This window comes from Delphinus delphis, chromosome 6, assembly GCF_949987515.2.
Source record: "Delphinus delphis chromosome 6, mDelDel1.2, whole genome shotgun sequence".
Classification (NCBI taxonomy): domain Eukaryota; kingdom Metazoa; phylum Chordata; class Mammalia; order Artiodactyla; family Delphinidae; genus Delphinus; species Delphinus delphis.
This window is the reverse complement of record NC_082688.1, coordinates 102481354-102494151: the sequence shown is the minus strand read 5'-3', so window position 1 is coordinate 102494151 and position 12798 is coordinate 102481354. Positions and strand designations below refer to the sequence as shown.

Sequence of the window (12798 nt, the reverse complement as noted above, 5' to 3'; positions counted from 1 at the left end):
AAAAAGAAACGAAATTGAGCTATTTGTAATGAGCTGGATAGACCTAGAGTCTGTCATACAGAGTGAAGTAAGTCAGAAAGAGAGAGACAAATACTGTATGCTAACACATATATGTGGAATTTAAGAAAAAAAAATGTCATGAAGAACCTAGGGGTAAGACAGGAATAAAGACACAGACCTACTAGAGAATGGACTTGAGGATATAGGGAGGGGGGAAGGGTAAGGTGTGACAAAGTGAGAGAGTGGCATGGACACATATACACTACCAAACGTAAAATAGATAGCTAGTGGGAAGCAGCCGCATAGCACAGGGATATCAGCTTGGTGGTTTGTGACCACCTAGAGGGGTGGGATAGAGAGGGTGGGAGGGAGACGCAAGAGGGAAGAGATATGGGAACATATGTATATATATAACTGATTCATTTTGTTGTAAAGCAGAAACTAACACGCCATTGTAAAGCAATTATACTCCAATAAAGATGTTAAAAAAAATTCCATCCATGATATCAACAATAAAACGAGATTCCTATACATAAATGTAATAAGAAAATTGCTTGATGCATAAAGAAAACTTAACTGACGAAAGAACAGTTGGAATAAAATCATGTTTCTCATTGGGTAGATAGGATTTTGCAAGTTGTCAGTTCACCATTATTTAATTTAATAATCTTATTGAGACACCAATCAAATCCTAAAAGGACTTTTTTGGGACTTGAGTAAATCCTTTGAAAAGTTTATCTGGAAAAGTAAATAGATAAGAAGAGCCAATAAATCTTCTAAAAAGAAGAAGGGTGAAATTACATTAGTAAATGTTCATACACATTATAATTCTACAATAATGAAAAGTGTCCTCTCAGAATATACAGATAAATGAAATAAAATAGAAAGTCGAGAGCCGAAAATGGTGTAAGAATTCAATATATGATAAACGTAGTGTTTCAAATTGTTCAAAGAAAGTGATTATTCAATAATAGTACTAGGAGGGTTACCTAATTATTGGAGGGAAAATAAAGTCATAATCCTCTCTCTCAACGTCTTCAGTGTAAACTATGAATTGACTGAAAGATTAAAATATTAAAAATGAAATAAAAGAATAAGCAAAAGCACATTAACCTGTATATATGTAAAGGCAGTATTCATAAAGGAAAATGACGACATTCTGACAACATGAATGGAAGCAGTCTATATGTAAAAAATCAACATAAATAAAGTTCACAGGCATACAAAAACTGGTAAATTGTTATTGTAATGTATGACAAAAGATTCACATTTTTAATAAATAAATAGCTATTACAAACATCAGTACAATAAAAATACAAGGGATATAGACTGTCAAGTGAAAACAGAAGAAATTAAAAGGGCTTACAAAAGGGAATTCCCTGGCGGTCCAGTGGTTAGGACTCAGCACTTTCACTGCTGTTGCCCAGGTTCAATCCCTGGTCGGGGAACTGAGATTCTGCAAGCCACGTGGCAGAGCCAAAAAAAAAGTGGTGGGGGGGGCTTATATAAGATAGGAGAAAATTGAACAAACATTCTCAGATAAATGTAAATGAAACAATGAAGTATAACTTTTTACCTATAGAACTGGTGAAAAGAGTAGGGGTAAATAGAAATTTTCACAGTGTTGATGAGGGTATAAATTTCTTAAAAAACAAAACAAAAAACCTTCTGGTAATATGTGTTTAAAAATCGTAAGACTGTATACACTCTTTGACCCAGTAATTCCATGGCTAGACTTTACCAAACTATTGATATAATGAGAGAGATGCTAAACCTTTGGCTACAGGGCTGTTTATCAGAGTCATGTGTAATTATGAAATGTTCAAAACAAGCTATATGTCCAACAATAACAAACTGACTCATGATATGAGGATATGATAGAAGATGTACAACCATCAAAAGTTATGTTCTGTTAAGAATGCTTAATTACATAGAAAATACACCAAGCATATTAAGCGAAAGAAACCAAATTAAAGATGGTATTATCCCATAGTTAGGAAAAAGAACCCGTAAGAATATATACCAATATATTAACAGATTTATACTACGGAAGGAAGCTTATAGGTGCTTTTAATTTCACCTTTGGGCTTCTCTTTGTGCTTCCCTCTGTGCTTCTCTTGTGCAAATTTTCTAGAATGAACACATATTTGTTTTGCAATCAGAAATATGTAATAAATGTTAGTTTTATAAATTACATTGGAGCAATGGAAATATAAGTGTATTTTCTGCTTCCATCAATGTATTCACATTTAAATAGATTCAGGGAAAATGTAGTATCAGGAAGCATTAATAATTTATTATGTAGTGAACCTGGAGAAGTATAAACATTTTACTTGGCTATTTTTATTGTCTATTCTACTAACTGGCACAGAAGTTCCACGTGGGACCAACAGCCACAAACTCCAAGCTATGGATTAATTAGCCCAAACTTTGAAAGTCCTTCGGACAGCTGATTTCCTGGCCTCTTCCTTCAACACATGCTTCATTCAGTGTTGGCACATTCGGTATAGTTATTAAGGATTTCCTGAAGGGTATTATGTAAAAGCAACTGGAGAAGAGTTATTCTCAACTACTTCATCCATTCATTCATTCTTGCCTTCAGTTATTCATGCATCTCTATTCTATTGTTTCATTTTATAATAATTTATTAAGCATTATTATATATCATATGATGGGCTTGGAACATGGAAAGATTGAAAATATAAGTGAAACACAATCTCTACCCTCTTAACACTTTAACTCTCGTAGGTGTAATAAAACATATATGTGAATAGCTACAACACGAGTTAAGAAGGAATGTTATATGATCAGTACATATAATGAGATTGATCTGTCCTCAGAGGTATAGGTCTTTCTGTCTGGGTAATCGGAAAAACAATTCTAATTGTATAAAATGCTATTTGAGTTGAGTCTTAAAGCACGGATGGGATTTTCACCGGTAGGCTGGAGAAGGAGTACACTCCAGATGGAAGGAATGGCTCAGTAGGTGGGACTGTCTGACGCATGCCCAGGAGATGAATAGCAGATGTTTGGTAAAAGGGAAGGATGTGAGATCATTTTGGAAAGCTAGTAGTGGCCAGATTGTGGAGGATCTTAAATTCCAGGACAGACTGATACAGATTTGGTCAACAGTGATGAACTCTTGAAGGTTTTTGAACAAGGAAGTCATGTCATGATTAAACTGTGTTTTAGGAAGTTTACTCCGGTATCTGTACACAGCTGGGATTTCAAACTCAACATGCTTAAAATTGTATGTAGAATTCTTTTTCTTCTTCCTCCTCTTGTACATCCTCTTCTTTCTCCATTCCCTATCTCAGTTAACAACCATCATCTCTGCAGTAGCCAAAATAATGTTACGGGTCATCCTTGTACTTACCATCTACTCACCAATAACATCCAATAAATCACCAAATTTCACACCCACCATATATCAGACACTATGCTTGGCACTGTGCTAGGCTCTTGGAGATACAATAGTAAAGTTTGTTGCCTTTAAATGAGTTGGGCTTCAAGGGCAGACTTACTGATCTAAAAGCTGACAGGACTAGAGTTCTAGAATGAGGGTAAGGTGTGAAGATGTAGATTTAAATTTCCATATAGAAATGATAGTTTAGGTTAGGGGATTATATATGATATTAGCCTGGAAATGAATATACGGAAAGAAGAGAAGATGGCCAAGAACTAGATTTACTTAGCAAGTGGAAGCAAAATCATAAAGGGGTCAGAGAAGAGCTAACTGGAGAAACAAAAGAACTAGGTTGTGTAGTGCTGGACTGAGAGAAGAGCATCAAGAAAAGGGAAACAAGCAACAGTGTGAAATACTCCCTAAAAGTTCAAGGAGAACAAGGAAATAATAAAAAAAAAGTTCATTCAATGTGCGATTAGGAGGGCATTGACTGTCACCCACCAAGACAGCAGCTTCTCTACAGCAACAGCTGCAGAAGTCATGCTGGAGGGGACAAAATGATGAATATGAGGAAGCAGAAGAGCCACATGTCTGTGAAGCCGGTGGTGTTCTAATACAACTCTTTAAAAAATTATGGCTTTCCTATGAATTTGACTGGAATTCATTCAATGCTCCCAAAGCTTACATCTGTAATTTTGAGAGTCCTCTCTGTATTTTGGGCCATTGTTGGGTTGCTTTGGGGACAAGGCTCTCGCGGCTCTTAAACGTCCTTTGTCAAGGTGAGAGGGTCTTCTAGGCACCACTTTAAATTGTCCTGAGCTCTTACAAAACTATCTTATAGCCACACCAATAGTTTGATCTTTACCCAATTTCCTACTTCAAGACTCCTTGCTGGGAAAGACTGAGAATAAGAAATAGTTTTATTTTCTAAGTTAGTTTTATTTCCAAGTTAGTTTTCTTTTCCATTACTGAGCCTAATTTTCCATTACACGTCCTAATTTCTCCTTGAAAGCCAAGCAGTTCCTTCCTCAGTTCATTTATCACTCCATGTATCTTATGTATAGCTAAACATTGGCATTGATACTTTCAACGTTCTGTCTGGAAATCTCCTTGTTCACACCTACAAGTTAATTAACTACATTCCTAGCTTCTAAATTGCTACAGGTATGAAATTTGCCAGTCTTTCCACCATTACCTAACGTGAGTCTTTCTCCAGCCTCCGAAAGAACTTTCCTATGACCGTTCAGTCTCCATTATCTGTTCCTTTCTTCATCCTTCCTGCCTCCATCTGCCATCTGGTCCCCAAGCTATTGGCACATGTTTAAGGCTTTTTTTATACAGCACCCACCTCCAGGTAGCAATTTCTCTTTCATTTAGCCTTTGCTGTATTACAAAGCACCCCCAAAAGTTCATGGCGTAAAACAATGATGATTTATTCCTTCTCACAATTGCATGGTTTGTCTGAGCATCTCCTCTTCGGTTTAGTCTGGGATTATTCATAAGGCTTGATTCAGCTGGAAGGTTGACTGGGCTGGGAGGTTCAAAATGTCCTCACTCACATGTGTGGAAGTTGGCTCTGGTACTTGCAAACATCACTTCTGCCACATTCTCTTGGTCTGAGCAAGTCACAAGACCAGGCTTTATTCAAGGGACTGAGAAAAAGGCTCTGTCTCTGGATGTGAGGAATGGCAAAATCACACTGCAAAGGGGTAGGCATATTAGGATGAGAGGAAAACAGTCAACCACATTTTTGAAAAACAATTTTGAATTCTGATAAAGTCCTATTTATTTATTTTTATCCCTGGTGAATGCTTTTTGTGTTATGTCAAAAATACTTTGCCTGTCCCCAGGCCAAAAGATTTTTTTTAATAAAAGTTTTGTAGGTTTCAGTTTTATGTTCAGGTCTATGAACTATCTTGAATTAATTTTTGTGTACTGTGTGAAGAAGAGATCAGAGTTCAATTTTTTCATGTGGGTATCCAGTTGGTCCAACACAATTTGTTGAAAAGACTATCCTTTCCTCATTCAATTAAGCTGGCAACTTTGTCAGAAATCAATTGCCTGTACATGTATGGACCTATTTCTGGACTCTCTATTCATTTCCATTGATCGATTTATCTGTCCTCCTGCCAATACCACACTGTCTTGATTAGTGTAGCTTTATAGTAGGTCTTAAAATCAGGTAGAGTAAATCTTCCAACTTTTTTTTTTCAGGTTCTTTTTTTGGCATATTTAGATCCTTTACATGTCCATATAAAATTTAGATTTATATTGCCTACTTCTACATAAAAATACTGTTAAGACTTCATTGGAAGTGTGCTAAATCTGTATGATCAATTTTGAAAGAACTGAAATTGTAACAAAACTGAATCTTCCAGTTTACAAATGTAGTATATCTCCCCATTAATTTAGGTTTCTTTTTCTTTCTCTCTGCAAATTTTTTGTTTCGTTTTGTTTCCAGGAGGGAGGTCTTGTACCCTCTGCATTAAATTTATTCCTAAGTATTTTATGTTTTCTTCCATGCTATTGAAAGTGATTTTTAAAATATTTCATCTTCCACTTGTTTGTTACTCATATATGAAAAAGACAATTAATTTTTGCATATTCATTTGTATCCTGAGAATGCGCTAAACTCACTTATTATATTCAATTTATGTAGCTTTTTTAGAATTTTCTATACAAATACAGTTTATTTTCTTCATAGACAAATAAATACAGTTTTATCTCTTCTGTTCTAAAGTGCATGCTATTTATTTCAATTTCATGTCTTAGTGCATTAGCTATGACCTCCAGAACAATTTTGAACAGAAGTAGTGAGATCATACATCCTGCCTATGTTTCCAATCTGAGGGGAAAAAAACCTTCAATACAGCATCAAGTATGTGATGGCTCTAGGCTTTTCATAGGTGCCCTTGATCAGGTTGAGAAAATTTCTTTCCCTCTCCAGTTTTCTGAGAGTATTTATCATGAATGGGTGCTCTTCTATATCAACTTAAATTATTACATATTTTTGTCCTATATTCTGCTAATGTGGTAAATTGTACATCAATAGATTTTTTAAAAGCTGAACCAAAGTAACATTTGTGAGGTAATTCCCACTGTTTCATATTGCCTTATCATTTTTATATATTGATGGATTAGATTTGCTAACATTTTTTTTAGGACTTGTCCATCAATGGTCATGGAGCACACTGGCCTGCAATTTTCTTTCTTGCATCTTGTTTGGATTTGATATTAAGATAATCCTGGACTCAATAAATAAGTTGAAAATTATTCTCTCCATCTCTATTTTTGGAAAGAGTTTGAATAGGATTGATATTAGTTTTCTCAAATGTTTATAGAATTTACCAATGAAACCATCTGTCCCTGAAGCATCTTTGTGTAAAATTCTGGTTCTAAGGAATTTATAAATTTCATCTAAGTCATCACAATTTTTGACACACAGTTGTATATAGTATCCCTTTATTTTGAAATCTGAGGGTCTGTAAAGCTATCCCATTTAAAAAATTCCTGGTATTTTTCTCTTTTTTTCTTCATCAGTGTAGCTAAAAGTTTATCAGTTTTTTCAAAACTGCAACTTTGGTTTTGTTTATTTACTCTATTATTTTTTCCCATTATATTTATATCTGTTTTCATCTTAATTACTTTTTTCTACTCATTTTGAATTTAATTTGCTCTTTTTTATCCAATTACTCATGGCAGAGGCTTAGGTAATTGATTTTACCTCATTCATTTCTAATATGAGTATGTATTCAAGCTATTTATTTCCCTTAAGAATTATTTTAGTTGCAGTCACACATTTTGATATGTTTTCATTATTATTCAGTTCAAAATATTTTCCAAATTCTCTTTTAATTTTTTCTTTTAAAGATGGGTTTTAAGAATTTATGAAGGGACTTCCCTGGTGGCGCAGTGGTTATGAATCTGCCTGCCACTGCAGGGCACACGGGTTCAAGCCCTGGTCCAGGAAGATCCCACATGCCACGGAGCAGCTAAGCCTGTGCGCCACAACTACTGAGCCTGCACTCTACAGCCTGCGAGCCACAACGACTGAGCCTGCAAGCCACAACTACTGAAGCCCGCGCGCCTAGAGCCCATGCTCCGCAACAAGAGAAGCTCCCGCACCACACTGAAGAGTAGCCCCCGCTCGCCACAACTAGAGAAAGCCCACGTGCAGCGACAAAGACCCAACACAGCCAGAAGTAAATAAACAAATAAATAAATAAATGTTTAAAAAAAAAAGAATTTATGAAATGAAATGTTTCATTTCAAAATTTTGATGAATTTTCTAGGTAGTTTATTGTTATGGATTTCTAGTTTAATTATGTCATGTTCTAGAAACATACTCTGCATGATTTTAATCCTTTAAAATGTATTGGACACTTTATGGCCCTGTATACATTCTACTATTGAAAATTCCATCTGCACTTGAAAAGAATGTGTATTATGTGGTTATTGGATATAATGATCTATAAATTTCAATTAGGTCAACATGGTTGATGATGTTCAAATTTCCCATAACCTCACTGATGTTTTTCTACTTGTTCTAGCAATTACTAAATAAAGGGATATTAAAATATTTAACTGTAATTGTAACATTTTGTATTTTTTCTTTTAGTTCTGTCAATTTTTGTTTCTTATATTTTGAAATTTTGTTGTTAAGTGTGTACATGCTAGGATTGTTATGTCATTTTTTTCTCCTATGGTAAGAACTTTTCATTTAATCAAGATAATAATATGACAAAATATAAAGGTGAGCATATTTTGTTACTTTTCAAACATATTAGAAAGATGAAAATGATATTATATGACCAAAACTATTTAAAATACCATACATAGTATAACTTAGATAAAGAGATGAATAAAAAAATGAAAAGATGATAGACACATAACATCAGCATGGTCATCTCTTAAAGACTGATGACTCTAGAAATAAACATTTGACTATATATATATATGAGCTTTTTTTTTTTTTTTTTTTGCTGTACGCGGGCCTCTCACTGTCGCAGCCTCTCCCGTTGTGGAGCACAGGCTCCGGACGCGCAGGCTCAGCGGCCATGGCTCGTGGGCCCAGCCGCTCCGCGGCATGTGGGATCTTCCCGGACCGGGGCACAAACCCGTGTCCCCTGCATCGGCAGGCGGACTCTCAACCACTGCGCCACCACGGAAGCCCTATATATGAGCTTTTGACTAATTTAATTCAACACATTCCATGACTAACAGAAAAAAATGGCTGAACCAATGGGACTGTGATGTAGTATATTAATCAATGAAAATCATTTCAATAAACTTCTTCTTAATAGCTTCATTGAGATATAATTTATCTACCATATAACTCACATTTAAAGTATACAATTTAATGGGTTTTAGTATATTCAGATAGTTGTGCCAGGATTGTGGTTTTTTTCTCTGTATAAAATTGCCCTCTCTATCTCTGGTAATACTCCTTGTGTTTAAGTCTATCTATCTGATATTCATATAGCCAAACCAACTTTCTTAGTATTTGCATGGTGTATCTTTTCTCAACCTTTCCTTTCAGCCTCTCTGTGTCTTTACATTTAAAGTGCCTCTTATGTAAACAATGTAGTTGGGCCTTACTTCTTCAAGCAGTCTGAAAATATTTTCCTTTTAATTGGAGTGTTTCATTTAATGTATTTATGAATATGGCCAGGTTTAATTCTACAATTATTCTAATTTGTTTTATTTGTCCCTTCTGTTCTTTGTTTCTTTTCTCCTCCTTTCATGTCTTCTTTTGGGCTAACGAGTGTTAGCCCAATCAGTTAGTATTTCATTCTATCACTTCTACTGGCTTTTCAGCTATACTCCTTTGTATTTTTTTTAGAGTTGTTGTTTTAAAGATTATACTATGCATCCTTAACTTGTCACAATCTATTTTGAATTAATGACATTCTACTTCCCTTGTAATACAAGAATTTTACAATATAATTTTTTTTATGCTATACGTTTATTTACAAACATATCTAGGATGCTGAGTTCAAGAGTTTGATCCTTTTTTCAAAGAGACTGCACATCTTAAAATGCTCCTCTTCGTATCTGTCTCATGGATTATTTTTTAAGCAGTTGGTGTCTTACTACATAGAAAGATGCAGCAAATCCAGACTCAAAGTACAAAGCCATCATAGCTAGTAACCGCCACTTGTTTTCCAATGAAAATGGTAAATTCTTCCCCGGACCCTCCTCATAGCGGCTCCTACGGACCACAGAGGTTGTGAACCTCCGGATGCTTTGTCCCAACATAACGCTGTTGGAAGCCCTGCGAAAGGCGCAGAAACTGAAGGCGGAAGAAATGGCGGCAGCACACCCAGCACTCCTTTCCTCACGACCTTTACAATATTATTTTAAATGTATATCCTCCTCCTTTTTAATAGTGTTGTAATATATTTTTCTCTTTTGATACTTTATAAATCCATAATGTTGTTATTATATTTCCTTTAAAAATATATATTTCCTTCCTAAATTTTAAAGAATTTAAAATTTTAATTCCTGTTTGAAAATTACCCCATGGCTTAGCTATTTTGGTTTATCTTTCCTTTGTATTCCTGTAGCCTGTCAAAAAGAGTAGAAGAAATGAAAGCGATTACAGGTGCTTTATAAATACTGGAGCATAACAAAGGCAGCTGGTGGGAGGTGGGGATGGGGTGAGGTGGAAAAGACTTGTTTTAAAGACATCAGTTATTTATAAAGTTTTTCAAATTCAAGATGTAGCTTCTTCCAGGTTCCTTAGTCAGTCTAATTAGGAACAAAGATATTTTGAGTTTCCAAATTCTCATTGAGGGTCCTTCCCCGAGCCCTGGTGGGCATTCTTTGTCCTCTGAGCTTTCCTACTGTATCCCTTATTCCTTGTCTAGTGGAATGTGAATTAGTAACATAAAACCCAGGGAAAGGAACCAGTTTTTAATACCCAAACCACCAAGTCTGAATCTGGGTTTGTAAGCCTCCAAGGCTTCATAAAATTGGAGGATAACGTCAGCTTAGGACTTACCACAAACCACGAGACATTTAAATTCTGATTTATGATTTAGGCTGGACCAGCACAAGCTATCAAGAAATCTCATGTTCCACCGTTATTTTTTTTTTAATGTAAAGTAGAAGTAAAAGGACTGAACTTGCTCAGTTCCTTCCTGCTTGGTTAATGGAATTGATCGTGGAGTTGGCAGAGATAGTTACAGGTCAAAGGAATAGAACGGACCAACTTGTGTTCCTTCTCAGATTTGCCATCAATTGATCAAATGATCACAGTCAGATTCCTCTTACTCTCTGGGAGTCCAACCTTCAGCCCCAGTCAGGAGGAGACTCTGCCCCGGACTCTGCACTTAGAGGGACATGTTCTTGCTTTCCTCCTGCGGAGGAGGACACAGGGTCAAGGGGATATGCCCACCTGGAACCCATGCCTGCCCTCTAGACACTTCTCCATGGAACCCTGCAATTCCTTGCACAAATGCCCCCTAGACCACTTTCAAGTCTTGCACAGAGTTCTGTTCCAAGACTGTCCTCCCAAATTTTGACTGGGCCACAAATATGCTTACCATTTTCCCAACCACTGGCCAAAGGGCACCTGCATTCAGAGCACATGAGCAGAGCTTGGTCATGGGGCTGTGGTGTCTATGTACCTACGTGTGTGCCAGCTGAACGTCTCAAAGACAAGACAGATCTGAGCTGCTAAGGAATCCCAGAATTTAAATGCAGTCTAGCTTTCCAGGTCCCGATGAAAGTACACTTGTTAAGGTATGTGGCTAGAGCATATTTTATTCAACATTTTTAAAGGTTGAGTTATAAATTTTAAATATTTAGACATATGTATGCGGGTCACCATTTATACGCTTGTTTTGGGCCCCACAAATGTTAAAGGAGGGCCTGTCTCCATAACATTTCCTTTTCCTTGATTATAAACATGCTGGCTATAAATAACAATGGATGTTCAAAGGTCTTTAGAAACCTCAAGAACCTCAAACTATTTTTGTTTCTCTCCTTTTAAGTTTCAAGTGGTTGTGGAGAGCAGTCTAGAATTTGTTCCGGTTGATAGCAAAATCATTCACTACAAAGAGTTAAAAAATGTATGGAAAAGTGTAAAATCTCTAAAGTCGAGGTATATTTTCAGAAATCTAGTACAATTCTAGCCGCCATTAATTTTTCAGATATTACATACTATGTTTCTATGTCCATGCTGTCAGAAGATCACAAGTAAATTTTGTTTTCATTCATACAACAAAAATCAGTTGAGCTTCCATAATGGGACATACTATGCTTATGCTAGGGATATACACAACTAACTATAAAACAATATAGTAAGAGCTGTCACAGAAATATGCCTGTAGAGCTGTAAAAGAGGAACATTAAAGTACTCAGTTAAAAACAGCCAAGAAGAAGAGGCTCACTAAACCTCAGGACTGGAGAACGTAAGGACCATCTAGTCTACTGCCCAGCACTAGCACAATAAATGAATATAGACCCAGGCACATCACCATGAAATTCTGGAACACAAAGGGAAAGAGAGGATTATAAAAGTATCTCAAAAGAAAAATCAGGAAGATACAAAGGATCAGAACAGCCCCAATCATTTTAATGTAATACTAGAGCAATGTCATCAAAATTATAAAGTTATGAAAAATTATTATCAACTTAAATTCCAAACCTGGTCAAACTATTAACATAGTATAAGGAGAGACTAAATATATTTCCAGACAGGTATGTTCTTTTTTTTTTTTTTTTTCATTCTTAAGATATACGTTAAAAAAAAAAAAAAGATATACGTATTTCAGAGAAAGTTACTGGAGAAGGTGCTCCATTTTAAAAACAAGCGAATAAGCCTATATAGATGTAGACATAGGGCCCAAGTAATAGGGAATTCAATAAGAGAGAGGTCAAAGAAAACCCCCAGAATGATGACAAAGAGTAATCCCAGGATGGTATCAGGCAGTAGGACTTATCGACCCACAAAACCAGATCTTTTGATGAGAAGGTCCTCTCGGTGATGTCTCCAAAAAGATAAAATTGGTAAAAAATATTTAATACGTTGAGACATAGTGAGAGAGAATTTGGGGCTGAGTTAGTAATAAGACCACAGAAAATGCAGCAGATAAACAAAACAAAACAACTGTTAAATCTCGGGGGAAAAAATACTTGTGAGAGGAAAGAAAAAAATTATAGTACTCTATGTGGCTCAGCTATGAATAGGATTTAGGTACTCACTTTAACTTAAGGACTGATGACAGAGCTAACCAAAATTATATTACAATATGTTTGTATTGAGAGAACAGAAATATTAATATTATGCATGTATTTTCTGGTGGTAGAGTGATAGGGATGAAAATCCTCATCTCCCATGATTGGTAGGTCATTATAAATGCCTAAAACTGAAAAATCAAAAAGTG

General features: G+C 35.8%; 1 pseudogene; it reads right to left on the bottom strand.

The window, feature by feature from the left end:
• Positions 1–9352: 9352 nt before the first annotated feature.
• Positions 9353–9737, bottom strand: LOC132426789 (cytochrome c oxidase subunit 7C, mitochondrial pseudogene; annotated as a pseudogene).
• Positions 9738–12798: the final 3061 nt, after the last annotated feature.